The sequence below is a fragment of the Schistocerca cancellata genome, chromosome 5, assembly GCF_023864275.1.
Source record: "Schistocerca cancellata isolate TAMUIC-IGC-003103 chromosome 5, iqSchCanc2.1, whole genome shotgun sequence".
Classification (NCBI taxonomy): Eukaryota; Metazoa; Arthropoda; class Insecta; order Orthoptera; family Acrididae; genus Schistocerca; species Schistocerca cancellata.
Window position 1 is genome coordinate 297,394,891 of NC_064630.1, and position 15,598 is coordinate 297,410,488.

The window sequence follows — 15,598 nt, forward strand, 5'->3', positions numbered from 1 at the left end:
TTTGGTAGCCCAATGAATCTGATTCTCCCTAAGCTTCCTGATGAGTCTTCACCTTACTTAAGATTTTTTTTTACGGTTCCACAGTTTGTGAGGGACCCTCTTATGATTCCTAGAAGGACAATGCGTTTTGCTATACATTGTTAGAAAATGAATTCTCCAAAGGTTCATGTCAAATTACATCATCAATTTTTCATAGACTGTGCAACAAAAATGTTGAAAATATCCATAGGCTGAAGTTACTAGCCGAACGTTGTGTGGAAAAATAAAAATAAAGCCATGATTGTCCCGCTTTGTACTTAGTTTGGTCAAAATTGTCCACCATGTCAACCATATTTTTCCAGTTGTCAACAACTCATATACTCCCTTCGATTTCGTATTTGGCTGGATTGAATAGGAAGTACGTTCAAATATGACTCCCTTGAACCTCAACGATTATTATGACATTATTGAAAACTTTGGGAGTATCTACAAATTTGCTTCAGATGTGAATGTTACTGACTGGAAGACACCTCTTAAAGATGCCATGAAACCTATGTCTGCATGTCACTTTCAGTTCAAGCCTTCAAAAGGTTATTAATTAAAAAGAAAGATTAACGTACTATTACTCCTCTGACAACGGCCTTTTGTGGCCTAGCGGTTCTAGGCGCTTCAGTCTGGAACCACGCGACCGCTACGGTCACTGGTTCGAATCCTGGATGTGTGTGATGTCCTTAGGTTAGTTATTTTTAAGTAGTTCTAAGTTCTAGGGAACTGATGACCTCAGATCTTAAGTCCCTTAGAGCTCAGAGCCTTTTGAACCATTTGAACTACTCTGACATAACAAAGCTATAGCACTGATATAGGATGTGATAAAAGTAAGAAGAGTAAATCTTTGACGGCAGTAAAACCAGTGGAGATACTTGAATGTGTAATGGTAAAACCAGAAGAAGGTAAAAGATGTTACAGTTCTTTTACAGAATGGCTGCAGACCAAGTTAGATGGACATTAACGAACTTTCATCATACAGTAATGTTTGAAAACAGCAGTCTGCAGCTGAAATGGATGAAGAATCTCGTGTCTTAGAGTTACCTGATGAGACTGAAGATCAGATCAGTATTTGATACAAAAAGTTAGGGATCTCATAATGATGTGATACTTTAATATAAAGTCGCAAAAAGTAATTAGTAGATACATACTATGTTATTCTTTCTAGTAGTCACTAAAACTTTTATAGCAGGAATACAACGTTATGAAACAACTATGTCATTTTTAATTTGCACCCATTATTTTAAAAACAAAATATTTCCAAAACCGGTTTTGTCCAGATTATAGTTCCAAAAGTCATTATAGTCAAAGTAAGATATTTATTTTAAATGAAAATATTGTGGTGTGGTTTATAGGAAGTACAGATATAAATCCAGAATAAAAAATAAAATTATAATAAATAAAGGATAATAATAAAAAACAAATACCATCTGAGTGACAATTTTTAATCGTTTCTGAAAATTTCTGTTACATGGAGATAACGCAACGTGGAAATGGTCAACTTATGTATCTCCTACAAAACACACCTTTCGTTCATAAAAAAATTACCTCTACTAAAATAATCGTAGAACTGTCGTTAGACAAAACCTTAAAAACTTATTTGCAAATAAATACTGACTACAAATGAAGTCTTGTAACAAAATCGCAAAATGTTGGAAAAAAGTATACCAGTGAGACATCATTTTCTGTATTTTAATTAAGTCAATTTTCATTTTTCTTTATTTCGCTATGTACAAAATGTTTTTCTTGGAGTGTATTTCCATTGTTTTCTTATTATGGTATAAGACTGTCATTTCTATTCTTATTCCATTTTAGAGGTGGTTTTATTTTATTAGATATTCCACTTACATGGAATGAATACATTCACTCTTCATTGTTGGGCTTGGTAGTCTAATGGCAGTACAAATGCCTGGCAACTGAAAGGTCATGTTATCAAATCCTAGTCAGACCATGGAAATTTTCAGTCTTCGTTTTCCTAACCTTCACTTCTCAGTGATGTGAGACATCAGCAAAACCAACAAGTGATTCAGATTGCATGTTAAACTGTTGATCCTCTTTCGCCATTGGAGAACTTGTGGTAAGATAGGAAAACAAGTCGCAGAAGTGGTACTCTATTCACAGACTTGCATCCGGCCAATGACATTGTATCTCCTTCGTACCTACCATGAAATTTTGTTTAATCGTTCCAGTAAATTTCATATAGTTAGAGCTGCAGCTATTACATTTTAATTCACATACTCTTTAACTATTTCATTTAGAAAACTCATAGAAGTAAACAGGAGGATAACAGAGAAGTACTACCTATTGAAACAATGAAGCAAAAATTAGAGAAATGGTGCAATAGCTACAAAGGAAGTTAAGACTCATACTGTAGTACCCATGGGAACACAGGATTCCAGGAATAAAACAAAAGATCTATTACAAAATAAATAATGTTTTAAGAGAGAAGTCTGCTTCAACATAAATTACAAATGACACTGGGAAGAAACTTCAAAAAGTGTCAAGCTTACTCATAAAAATCAGCAAGAACTACAGTACGAAACAATCCAGTAGCACCAACTCTCAGTAGTTAGCACAAAATACACAAAGAGGATACTCCCATAAGACCAGTTATTAATTTTAAAAGTTCTCCCACATGCCACTCTGCAGTGTTCAGACATCAGTACTTAGCTGCATATCACAAACCAGAGGCAACAGAAGTAAACAATATTCCTTTGAAATAATCCAGAAAATAACACACACACATCTCACTAACTGAAAAACTTATGTTTTATAATGGAAAAGCATTTACACATCAACCTCACTTTGTGACACAAGTAACGTGGAAAAAAAACAGCAACTGACAGAGAATCCAAAGTTCCAAAAGTCGTCACAGAAGAAGTAATATAAATCAAAAAGTAGTCACAGAGCTAAACTACTTTCTGTTATATAATTGTTTGTTTTTATGTTAAGGTAAGACACTTATATGGAAGCCCAGTCGCATGCATATGATCAAATGAATTGTTTAATCATACTAAAAATAGAATTTTTGCAGAGGTGTAGCGGCACTACCAATTGGGATAGGAAAAGTCAGTTTAGGTGCAATATTTCTGGGCACACAAGTTACAGCCAGGCGTGGGCCTGTTTACAGTGAGTCACGCTCACCAGCAGTTGCGAATTAAAATAAGAGGCCACAGGGGCATATTATGGACAGGAAAAGTACACGCAGCAGTTTGCAAGGGGCAGGTCACAGGCAGAAGGGGCCCACTGGCCAACCTAAGCGTTCTGAGTACAGAGCGGCGCGCTTAGCAAAACAGAGGTGCACAGCCACATAGAAATACAGTAGGTGCTGGTTCACTAACAAAGCATTAAAGTGTGGCAGCTCTCCTGGACGGCGTGGTGTGTCACACCATTGGCTACACACAGTAGCAGATGGGGCGCCAGCGTTCCAGTCCAAATCGGGTCGCTGGTTCGACACTCTGAGGCCGATGCAGGGTCCATAGCCAGCCAGCGGCGGGCCACTCCATGGCTCGTTACCGTGGGCAGTCGTCTTGGCTCACAACATGCACTAGAGGCACCCAGGGCGAGGGCCGCAGATTCAGCTGACAGATCGTGGGCGCTTGTTGTCGCCGCGACCCAAACCACACCAGCGAGGATGCACAGCGCGGTTCACCTTGCAGTTGTCAGTGGGGGGCGCTGAGGCAGCGCAGGACGAAGGCTGCTGAGTCGGCTGCCGGTGCAGCCCTGACGTCGTCATATCAGCGCAGCCATACAAGACCGACACATTAGCAGAGCGCCTGGCGGTTCACTGAGGTGGTGTACACAGCATTGTGGAACCCAGTGATGCAGGCCGAGAGGAACACGGCGCTGTAGTTGAAAAACAATAGATCACTTGGAAAGCACGGACGAATCTTAATTTCCCACTTCGGCTATCCGTGCACGACTCAAGGCCACATCCAAACTTCCGTATGTCGTTGTTTTTGCGTCACATACTATACCTGTACCCCCTTTATGTAATTCCCATACAGGGTAGTATGTTTCTAACTGAAAGTCGGTGCCCGTTGTCAGCAGATAAATAAAATATTGCAGTGCCTGTGTTGTTGCATACATGCATGCCATCTTCCTTCTTATCAAAACAGGCACTGCAGTATCTTATTTATCCGCTTATCCCAGGTGGACACTTTCAGTCAAAAATGTCCTCCCATGTACAGCAATTACACAAACTGAGTACAGGCTGTGACACTGGAACGACGACATATGAAAGTTTGTGTCTGACCATAAGTCATGCACTGACAGCCAAAGGGGTTAAGGTGACCACTCGCGTAAATCGGGAAATTCGGGTTCGTGTCTGGCTCCAGTATAAAATGTCACTGTCCACATTTCCTGGGACAGCTTATGGTTGTTCATATTATCAACAGCAAATAAATCTCATGTATTTCATAATGGCTATAATTGCCGCAGCGCCAGTGCCTTCAGAAATGCATTCATTGCTGAAAGAATATTACATCATACTTCTTTACAACACAGGTACTGCAATGTCACATCAGAACAAGCATATCTATGTGGGGAAAGATATTTTACAAGCGAATCAGGTACTTTCCGTTTCACACAGAGCAAATTACTGTATTACAGACAACACACTTTGCATATGCATGCAGCATAACTAATACAAATTGGTGTCTAGCAACCAGGAAACGTCAATGAATATTTTGCCTCGAGCAGCAGTTTTTCCCATGAGGCGATCTATGACCCATAGACATTTCACGCAAAGACTGAAACACCTACCGATGTTGAGATATGTGGCGAGTAATGTGTAAAAAAAATGGTTCAAATGTCTCTGAGCACTATGGGACTGAACAGCTATGGTCATCAGTCCCCTAGAACTTAGAACTACTTAAACCTAACTAACCTAAGGACATCACACAACACCCAGTCATCACGAGGCAGAGAAAATCCCTGGCCCCGCCGGGAATCGAACCCGGGAACCCGGGCGCGGGAAGCGAGAACGCTACCGCACGACCACGAGCTGCGGACCGAGTAATGTGTAGCTGTCGCTGATGCAGGGCATCACAAGATATGTCATAGCAAACTGCTATAATACACACATGTGGACAGTTGGACATCCAAGAGTAATCAACGAAGTGAGGCATCAGGATTGCTTCATTATCATTGTATAGATAGGAATTGCCAATGACAGATTCATAGGACCATACACTTTACCTAACGTATTGTCATGTGATGTGTACAAGCGATGTCTGCTTGATGAGCTACTGGCACAGGTGATGCATATAACCAGTATCTACATGATGAGTTACTAGCACTATTGTTGAACATTTTCCTTCCTGAAAGACAATCAGTGTAGTTTGTGCATGATGGGACACCACTCCATTTTCTAGAGATCATTTGGCAGCACTTCACCGCAGTGTTACATGGGTGATTAATTGGTCAACTCTGTCCAGTAAAATGGCATTTTCATTCACCAAACCTCAATCCACTGGATTTTTGGCTATGAGGCATTTAAAATCGTTTGTGTAAGCTCAATCCATCGACAATGCACAGTATGTAATTAAATACAAATGAAGCCTGAAACGTGGTTTATTTTCAAAGAATATTCTTAAGAATTTATTTTATTTACTAGCTATTCATCAAGAACATTAAACTTTTAATCACACTATGCAAGCAAGGAAGTAGTTTCCAGGGAGTAACTGATGAAATCATAAACAAATTCCTTTTAACAAATGGGAATTTTATTCACTTTAATAGTGCCTAAAAGCATTTTTTTAAAAGAAACATTTAAAATAATAATCAGAAAGTACCCTCTAAATACCAAAGTTACAGTTTATTCAGCGGCAGAAAGAAACAAGTTTTGACTGTATGAGCTTTCGGGCAGAGAACTTTGCCACTCCCTTTTGACACGTCCGTAGCTACGACTGCTCACAAGAGCCTTTGAAAAACTACGCTGGTGCAAATCTGCAACACACCAGATATCTTTAAACTAAGAGTTTTAAAAATTTACACAAGCGCACAAACTATGCACCCCCTGTAGGAGGGATGGAAATGGTACAAAACACTAACAATTAAAATATTAACCTTACCATCGAAGGTGCAACTTGATTTTAACTTCTAAGAAAAGTTTTACAGTGAAACGGTGGCAACTTTATATACTAAAATGTTCATTTAAATAAAAGCCCATGTAATGTGATCTTATATAAATTTCTACAAGGTTGGCGAAACAATAGTTAAGATGCTCTACAGTACACAGATACCGCCTCTCAAGATCATAGGCAATAATATCAAAGTTTCCAAAGATTAAAACATATTTCAGGTACTAGGCCGTTACACTCCAAGCAATAAATTCATTAATACACCAAATCCGACAAACATGACAGAGGCAGCTACTAACGTACGGTAGATTGATAGGGAGATTACCGAACAACCCGAACCGCAGGTTTCTCTAACGCGCCCCTACTCCACAAGGGAAAAACGCACCACCCAATTTATAAACAGCCACCTTCCCGCGGGTGGGCAAACGGAGAAGAATGGTGGGACGACGCCAAAGCAAAACGGCTGGTGACCCCACCAAGAAAAAAAGTAGAATTTAACAAGAATAAATCAAACAACATATCACCAATCTCTTAACTTCTAATAAACTGTGATTTCTCGAGAAGACCTAGCGCAGCACCCCCAAATCGCTCTTCCGAACCGCCCGCTGCCAACCGCTTCAACGGACGCAGGAAGGCGCGCCGATCTCCCGTCTCACGGCGTCGCAGCTCGCACCGGCCAGACTGATGTCGTGGGTTGACTGCTGTTGCTCCCATGTCGACCGCGAAGTCACTACCCCTCGCTGTACTCCGCGGCCCACTGGACTCATGTGGCGACCTAACATGCGCCGACGCTCAAGACGGACAAGTCATCAGTGTGCGACCGACCAACCAACCGATCCAACCAATGACCATTGCCTGAGCAAACTGGAGCAGACTGGCGGCCTAACACGCAGATTGAGATGCAGGAACTAAGACCCGACCGGCCAACCACTCGCTGCTGAGTTCTCTTACTGGCGGGGTGGAAAGACTCTAATTTTGCTGGCTTTAAAGGTTGATCCGAACGACAGCCATACTAGCACTCCGAACGACAGACAGACACTAACTGCTTAACAAATGTGGACGAGAGACAGACTAGGAAGCTGGGGACTGACCGACTGGCGAGCTCATAGCGACCCTTAAATGCACTTGAACAGGCAATCTTTCCCCTTTTCCACCAGAGGGAGACACCAAAGGTGCGATTGCCACAGCAGCGCCACTGCCAGCAACTGAGACGTGACTGCTTCACACTACGCACTGCCAAACGCTCTTCAAAACAGCAATTTTTACCACGGCTCAAAGCCTACTGCATACAAAAGAACGAGTGATTCACTGTAAAGAATGGCTGAAAGATGTGTCAAGATTTGTGTTAACTATTTTCAGCACTGATATATATATAAACTTTTTCTGGCCCCTGACATGTAGGCTGCCCTGGAAAACAAGCCAATACTGTTTCCACACAACATGCCTGCTGTGAAGGGCATCCTATATACCAGCAGCTGGAAAAACGTATCTTTGCCCATATCTCCATTGTCACTGGAACGGTTATAAACCCCACAATGCTGATACTTGTGAGGTTTGCCGTTTCAGTGGCAGTTTTTTTTGAAATCTATCCAGGAGTTCGGGTGGACATCATGTACATACATACACTCTGCTTTATATTCGCAAGTCTGACTTGGGGTAAGAAGCAATTTGTCAGCGTTTATATATTAGTGGTGCGGCCCGGACTTATAATTCTAGAATTAACTTCTCCAGTCTCTATGATTGCGGTTTCTTACAAGCTCTCTCTGCAATTCCAAGCATAACAATGGCGCGTTTTAGTAATTACAAATACACCTCTGCCAACTATTGTATTTCTGCTGGCTTTCCCTGCGAGGCCTTGTCATTTCGATTAATCGGGTTTCTGTCGGTGATTCGGGTCTTTCGTGCAACTGCGTGACTCGCAGTCTTCTTCAGGTGCTGTCTTCAGGTGCTGTTGGTGTGGAACGAGTCCGGTATTTATGGCTACGTTGGGCTAGACGTTCCCTCTGCGGTCTACGTCGCGTCAGGCGCTCTGTCCGTGGTGTGCGCCGACTAATATCAACGGCTGTAGACTGTTCCTCTATCTGCGGCTGTTCCTAACACTGTGCGCGTACTTTGTGGTTATTATCCGTTGTCAGTATAGCTGAACTAAGTTATGAATGACGTCAAAGCTATGTTAGGCGTTTTATCTTTCGATTGTCGTCATTTGAGTCCTTCAGTGAATTAGGACGATCTCTTCCCGTGATGTGCCGTGTTAGGCGTTCCGTCCGAAGTTCTTGCCCCCCAGGAGCTGCTGAAATGTTATTTTCAGGCCTATTGTGTTCAGATTGCCGCTCGTGACTCGGAAGAGCGTCCTCAGATATTGTGTCTGTTGTCTGAGGCATCATTTGACGTACGTCCTTTGTTGCATGTACTGAAGTGTTATGCATGACCGACTAAGCGAGCACAAAATACGAGATGGGGCGAGCACACCCTAACTGGATAGGCTGCCCGCACTAGATCTAGTGACCGAGCATAGAAGCCGTGACCGAATACGTAGCACGTAACTTCAAACATATTACACGTGTCATTATCCGTGTGAGACTGTAGCCAGTACGGTCTTCTCATTTGTGGTTTGTCTCTCTCTGTAATCATGCAGCGCGAGGGAGCCAGTGCAGTTAAGACGTAAGACTGAAACTAATGTTTACACATTGAAGAAAGGGAAGGTCTAAAAAGCCAAGTATGGAGTACATTTCTGTTAGTTGTAGACGAAATCAGTGCGTCTACTGGGTACGTATCGTGAATAAACTGCTCAACATTAGTGTGTTTCCAGTCGGAAACCACTCATTTAAAGAAACATAGTTGCAAGAAACCTCACAAAGATACAGCTCCTTCAGGGATACCGGCAGTAATAAAAAATAGTATTACAGCAAAGTGTGTTGCAATCTGTGCTAACGATGTGAGACCTTTTAATGCTGATTCCAGTGAAGGTTTCAGAGAACTAGGCAAAGAATTAATACATCTAGGTGCGCATTATGGAGAAGTTAACGTGCCAGATGTCAGCCAGTTAAATCCGGAACGCGTTAATGATTTACTGATCAACAATAACTATAATTTTGTTTCTGTTGCAAACAAGTGAAAAGTATGACAAGTTACGTCTGTAAATATTGGATGTTCTTTGTATGCTTTCTTTGTGAAGATGGTTGTCTTTTAGATTACAGGTACAGCACTAATTCAATGTTTCCTGTTAATGAAAGGAAAAATAGATCTTCTGTTTGGAAATGACACTCGTCTTCTATCCGCGATTGTATTGAAATATCATTTTACTTTCCAAATGCTTTATGAATTTAGCTGTGTCACGTACCCGTCCTTGGAAACGTTACTTTTGTCTTAGAAGAGAGAGAGAGACAGACGGAAATAAATATATTGTGTGTGTGTGTGTGTGTGAGAGAGAGAGAGAGAGAGAGAGAGAGAGAGAGAGGGGGGGGGGGCGTTGGATTTGTACGGTACAGAGCAGCGAGCCGGGGCGATGCGAGGTGAGACGTCAGCGGCGACCGGTCATGCTCGGTTATCCGCGTGTCCGGAATCTGGACAACAAACATGGGGCGGGTACGTGACCGAGCCGAGTCGTGTGGGGCCGGACACGAGCGACTCGGTCCCCCCGTCAACAGGCGAGCCGTGACCGGTCAAACATTGAGCGTTGCAGCACTCTAGTGTTATCCCTAATTCCATTTTTATACTTTCTGAAGCAAACCAGCCTTCCAGAAAAGACCGTTAAGCAGCTACGGCCTAAAGAACCATTACAGCCCAGACTTTATGGCTTGGCTAAGGTGCAGGAGAAAGGGGTTCCTCTACGTCCAATAGTCAGCAATACTGGCGCAGCCACCTACCTCACTGCTCAACACCTTAAGAAGATGCTCTCGCCATATGTGGGGAAGTGTGCCCATCACATTCGCAACTCAGAGGATTTCCTACTGTAACGTTCCCTGGCAGCACACGGGAAAGGAAATGACATTGAATTGTACGATGTACGCTATGAAGCAATTCGTATGTACTGTAATTGTTTAACAAAAAAATATTATTTAATTTTGTATAAAGGACATTCGTTATTATTGTAATATTTTCTGTAATAATATTCCCGATGTATTTATGATTGTAATATTTCTATACTCATAATGTAATTACGAAATATGTCAATATCTGCGATAAGAAAAATGTAAAATACAGCCACAGAGGGGAGTAATGTAGATTGCCAACGGACATTAACGGTCGGCAGTGGTATAAATAGGAATAGATAATGTGCATTCTTTGTCGTCTTCCTCGAGAGCTGAGAGAGAAAGGAACCTGTGACGTAGCATTTTATGAATGTATCTATCTTTAGCCGCCATTAGAGGAGAAATTACAAACTAATGTAAGTTGAATTATTTTTGTTGTCTAAATACATTATAATTTACCAAAATTGTGTATTACTAATGTAAATTAGCTTGCCCATGTCATCTATAATGTTTCTTTAAAAAATTTTCAGCATTTTTAGCAATTATCGCTGGTGTTGCTGGGCTGTGCCGCGACCGAACGATTTGCAGCGGCGACACATTTGAAAAATCGTTCCGCTAAAAAAAATTAACCAAACCCGTAAATCGGGAGCAGATAAAATTAGCAGCGAATTACGAAAATATTTTTCTTTTACAGCAATCCTGAGACTGACGGAATTTATTACTGGTTTCACATTTGTGCATTCATGGGCGGATAGTTAACGTTGAAGTTTAACAATCTGTTGGTTCTTTCAATTTCTAAAGCAAATAACTTAAACGTATAGAGAAGTGTGTTTTATCAATGATAATTAAACGTTCAGGTCGGCTTGGCAATATTTAACCATTTTCTGCTAACAGAGACAGTCTTGTGTTCCATAGCTAACGCCGGGAAAGAATTCAGTAAATATTTAAAAAAAACACTGCATTTAAAAAATGTGTGCCAAGGCCGAAATACGTAAAAAATTTAATTTATACAATTTTCAATTAAATGTTCTTAATCAGTTAATATGAATTTATCAGCATGAGAGGGTTGACTAAGGTTCACGTAATTTTAAATGTGCTTAATGTGGAGTAGTTATGAGTCGATAATTGGGGCAGAGAGTGAAGGGATATATACAATATGGAGGAAGGATAATACTTGTCAGTCTGGATACCAAACCTACAGAGACGGTTGTGATACAGGTCTATATGCCTACCACAAACCAGGAGGATGAGGAAGTTGAAGCTGTATATGAAGAGTTAAATGGAGCCATGAGAGGAATCAAAGGAGAAACAAATTTAATAATTATGGGAGACTGGAACGCAATAGTAGGAGATAAAGAGGTACAGCCAGCTGTTGGACGCTACGGCCTTGGTAAAATGAATGATAGAGGAGACCGACTTATAGAATTTTGTAACAGGAATCAACTGATAATATCGAACACGTGGTTTCAACATCACCCCCGTAGAAGATACACCTGGAAGTCACCAGGGGATAGAGAACGATACCAAATTGATTACATTCTAGTCAAAAATAGATTTAGAAATCAACTAAAAGACTCTAGAGCATACGCAAGCCCAGATATTGTGAGTGATCACAACATGGTTGTTGCGGAATGCCGACTCAAGTTCAAATGCATAAGGAAGAAAATAGGAAATGGAAAACTGGATATAGGGAAGCTTGGAAACCGTGAGACGCAGAAGGAGTTCCTTGAAAGGGCTAAGGATCTAATTCAACAGTATCCTATAGAGTATGTAGAACAACATTGGGAAAATATGAGAGATGGCCTAATAAAAGCAGCTGAAGAGATAATTGGAAAACAAAAACCTGAAAAGAGGAAGGAGTGGATAACTGATGAAATAATACTTATGTTTGAGGAAAGAAGGAAGCTCTAAAATAATGAAACGGAAGAAGGGAAAACGGCATACCGAGTGCTTAGGAACTAAATCAACAGGAAGTTGAAGCAAGTAAAAGAAAGATTCCTTGAAGACAGATGCAAAGAAGTTGAAGACCTTCTGAAGAAAGGGAACCTTGAATTAGCATACAAAACAGTGAAACGCTTCTTCTCAGGAGGACAAAGGATTAGATGTAATGCCCTAATAAGAGAGGATAATAAGATGGTGTATAATCATGAAGATATAGCACTTACGTGGAAGGAATACCTAGAGAAATTGTATGGAGGCAACGTACAAGATGACATGATTGAAAGTGAGGACGAAGTGAGACAGCATACTAAGGTCTGAATTTGATCAGGCACTACAGGCACTTAAGCACGGAAAAGCACCAGGAATTGACTCATTGCCTGCAGAAATCATCAGAGCAGCTGGAACAGAAATAAAAGATAAATTGTATAAATTAATCTGCCAAATATATGATACTGGAGAGCTGTCTGAGGACTTCAAAAGGTATATTATTGTTCCATTACCAAAGAAAATGCCAGCAAAATCGTGTGCACAATACAGAACCCTCAGCCTAACATCACATGCATCAAAAATTTTGACGACCATCCTCCTCAGAAGAATTGAAGGGAACGTGGAATGCATGCTCACAGAAGACCAGTTTGGCTTTAGAAGAGGGAGAGGTACGCGAGAAGCCATTGTGGCCCTAAGGCTCATAATAGAAAAAAGAATGGAAAAAGGAAAGGACACCTACATAGCATTTATTGACCTCGAAAAAGCCTTTGATAAGGTTGAATGGAAAAAGCTATTCCAGATATTGAGGGAAACTGGAGCTAAGTATAAGGACAGGAGAACGATATGGAACATATACAAAGAAGAGGTGGCAATAGTGAGATGTGGGGAACATCAACAACAAGCAAAAATTAAACAGGGTGTGAGACAGGGATGTGCACTCTCCCCTGTCCTCTTTAATATGTACATACAGAAAGCAATGGACGAAGTCAGAGAAAAGTTAGGACAAGCTAATGGAATCAGGATCCAGGGAAAAATAGTTGATATGCTGCGTTTTGCGGATGGCATTGCTGTCCTAGCGGAAAATGAGGAAGAATTACAAGTAGTGTTGGAGGAAATGGAAAACACTCTTGCTACACGATACAACATGAAAATTAATAAGTCAAAAACAAAAATCTTGGTTGCAAGCAAACAAAATAATCAAGCAATTACGAATATAAGGCTGAATGGAGAGAAGCTGAAAGAAATACAAGACTTTGTGTACTTGGGAAGCAGAATAACATCAGATGGTCGTAGTAGGAAAGATGTAATAAGTAGAATAAATCAGGCAAAGATTGCATTCTATAAAAGGAAAGGACTCCTCACATCAAATATGATAAGTCTGTCGTTAAGGAAGCGGTTAATAAAGACCTTTGTTGGGAGTGTGCTTCTCTACGGCAGTGAAACCTGGACACTTGGAGAGGACGAAAGAAGAAGGATTGAAGGATTCGAAATGTGGTGTCTGCGAAGGATGTTAAAAATTCCATGGACGGCCAGGATGACAAATGAAGAAGTCCTGCAGAGAGCGGAGGAAGTTCCAGTTCTTTGGAAGACGGTCAAGAAGAGGAGAGATATATGGATGGGACACATTCTGAGACATGAAAGTCTTCTCCACACTATAACGGAAGGCCTTGTGGAGGGCAAAAGGGCAAGAGGCAGACCTAGAAGAAAGTACATAAGCCAGATAATGCAGGACCGAGGATGCGGAAGTTTCACGGAATTGAAGAGGCTGGCCGACAATCGCACTGAATGGAGAGCTGCTGCAAATCAATCTTAGGATTGGCAACTTAAGAAGAAGAATCATGTCTAAACGAATTTTTATTATCATACGTAAATAAGGGGTTCTACAACAAAGTTCGTACTGAAAGAGCAAATAACAAAAATACATAAAGCAACATTTCAATCCCCTAACATATTCAAATCAATATTCATTTTATTATTATTTGTTTTTTAATTTCATTAAATTACAACGCCTCAGTCAGCTACAGATCTCGGCCTCTGACATTATGGTCAGTTCCGACGTGTTCTTCTTCTTCACCCGCATACCACTGAACGGTGCACTTGAGTTGATTGGAAAAAAGATGGAGGGTTCTCTCCTGGACATATTCACAGATACTGACCTCGACGTACTTCCTATATGAGGGTCAATTCTACGAGCAAACGGAAGGGGTGACAATGGGCAGCCCTCTCTCACCGGCGGTGGCCAATCTCTTTATGGAAAGATTTGAAGGGGACGCACTTACATCAGCCACAGATCAACCCAAATACTTCTTTAGATACGTCGATGACACCTTTGTGATATGGCCCCATGGAAGGGAAAAGCTCCATGTTTTCTTGGACCACCTAAACTCACGCCACCCAAACAAATTCGCCATGGAACTGGAGAAGTGGACTACTCCCTTTCTTAGATGTACTAGTTAAGAGGTAGCAGGTGGTATCTTCTGTCACGGTGTGTACCGCAAACCGACTCACACCAACTTGTACCTGCAAGCCAGCAGTTGTCACCACTCGGCACAGAAAAATGGTGTACTCAGAACTCTGGTTCACCAGGCACGAACTATGTCAGATCTGGATAATTTGGAGACGGAGACAGAACATCTACAGTCTTTGTTCTACAAAAATGGACACTCTTCACGAGATGTTCAAAAGGCACTGTGTCCTGTTTTCCAACCAGAGGTTCCTGAAGAGATACAAGAAGAAACGCGAAAGATGGCATATCTGCCATGAGTTGAGCCGATATCTTGCTAAAGTCAGCAGAATCCTCCACAAACATAACATTAAAAACGTGTTCCTTCCACGCACCAAGATTAAGGCTCTGTTAGGGAGTGTCAAGGATAACCTGCCTCCACAGAAACTGGGCATTTACCACGTACCATGTGTATGCGGTATAGCATACATCGACCATATGACCAGGGCCATTGATATCAGGTGCAAAGAGCACCAATGGCCCCCGACTCAGACAGGCAACCAAGTTAGCGATTGCCGAGCACTGTTGAGAACTCAGTCAAATGGTTCAAGTGGCTCTGATCACTATGGGACTTAACATCTATGGTCATCAGTCCCCTAGAACTTAGACTACTTAAACCTAACTAACCTAAGGGCAGCACACAACACCCAGTCATCACGAGGCAGAGAAAATCCCTGACCCCGCCGGGAATCGAACCCGGAAACCCGGGCGGAGAACTCAGTCATTCTATGAATTATAATGAAGCCAAGATTTTAACACAAACACCGAGATGCTGGGACAGCGTCATCAAAGAATCTATTGAAATTTAGGTCGGGGAGAATCTCATTAACTGGGATACCGGTTTCCAGCTGAGCTCGGCTTGGAACCCAGCACTCGATCTTCTGAAGACGCTACGGAGGCAACATCCAGACACCAAAGGACGCAAGTATAAAGATGGAATTAGAGATAACAGCCCAATGCAGGTAACAAAGGACGTAAGTGAAATGATACCACAGACAACAGACACAATATCTGAGGATGTTCTCCGAGTCTCGAGCGGCAATTTGAACACAATCGGCGCGAAAATAACACTGCAGCCGCTCCTGGAG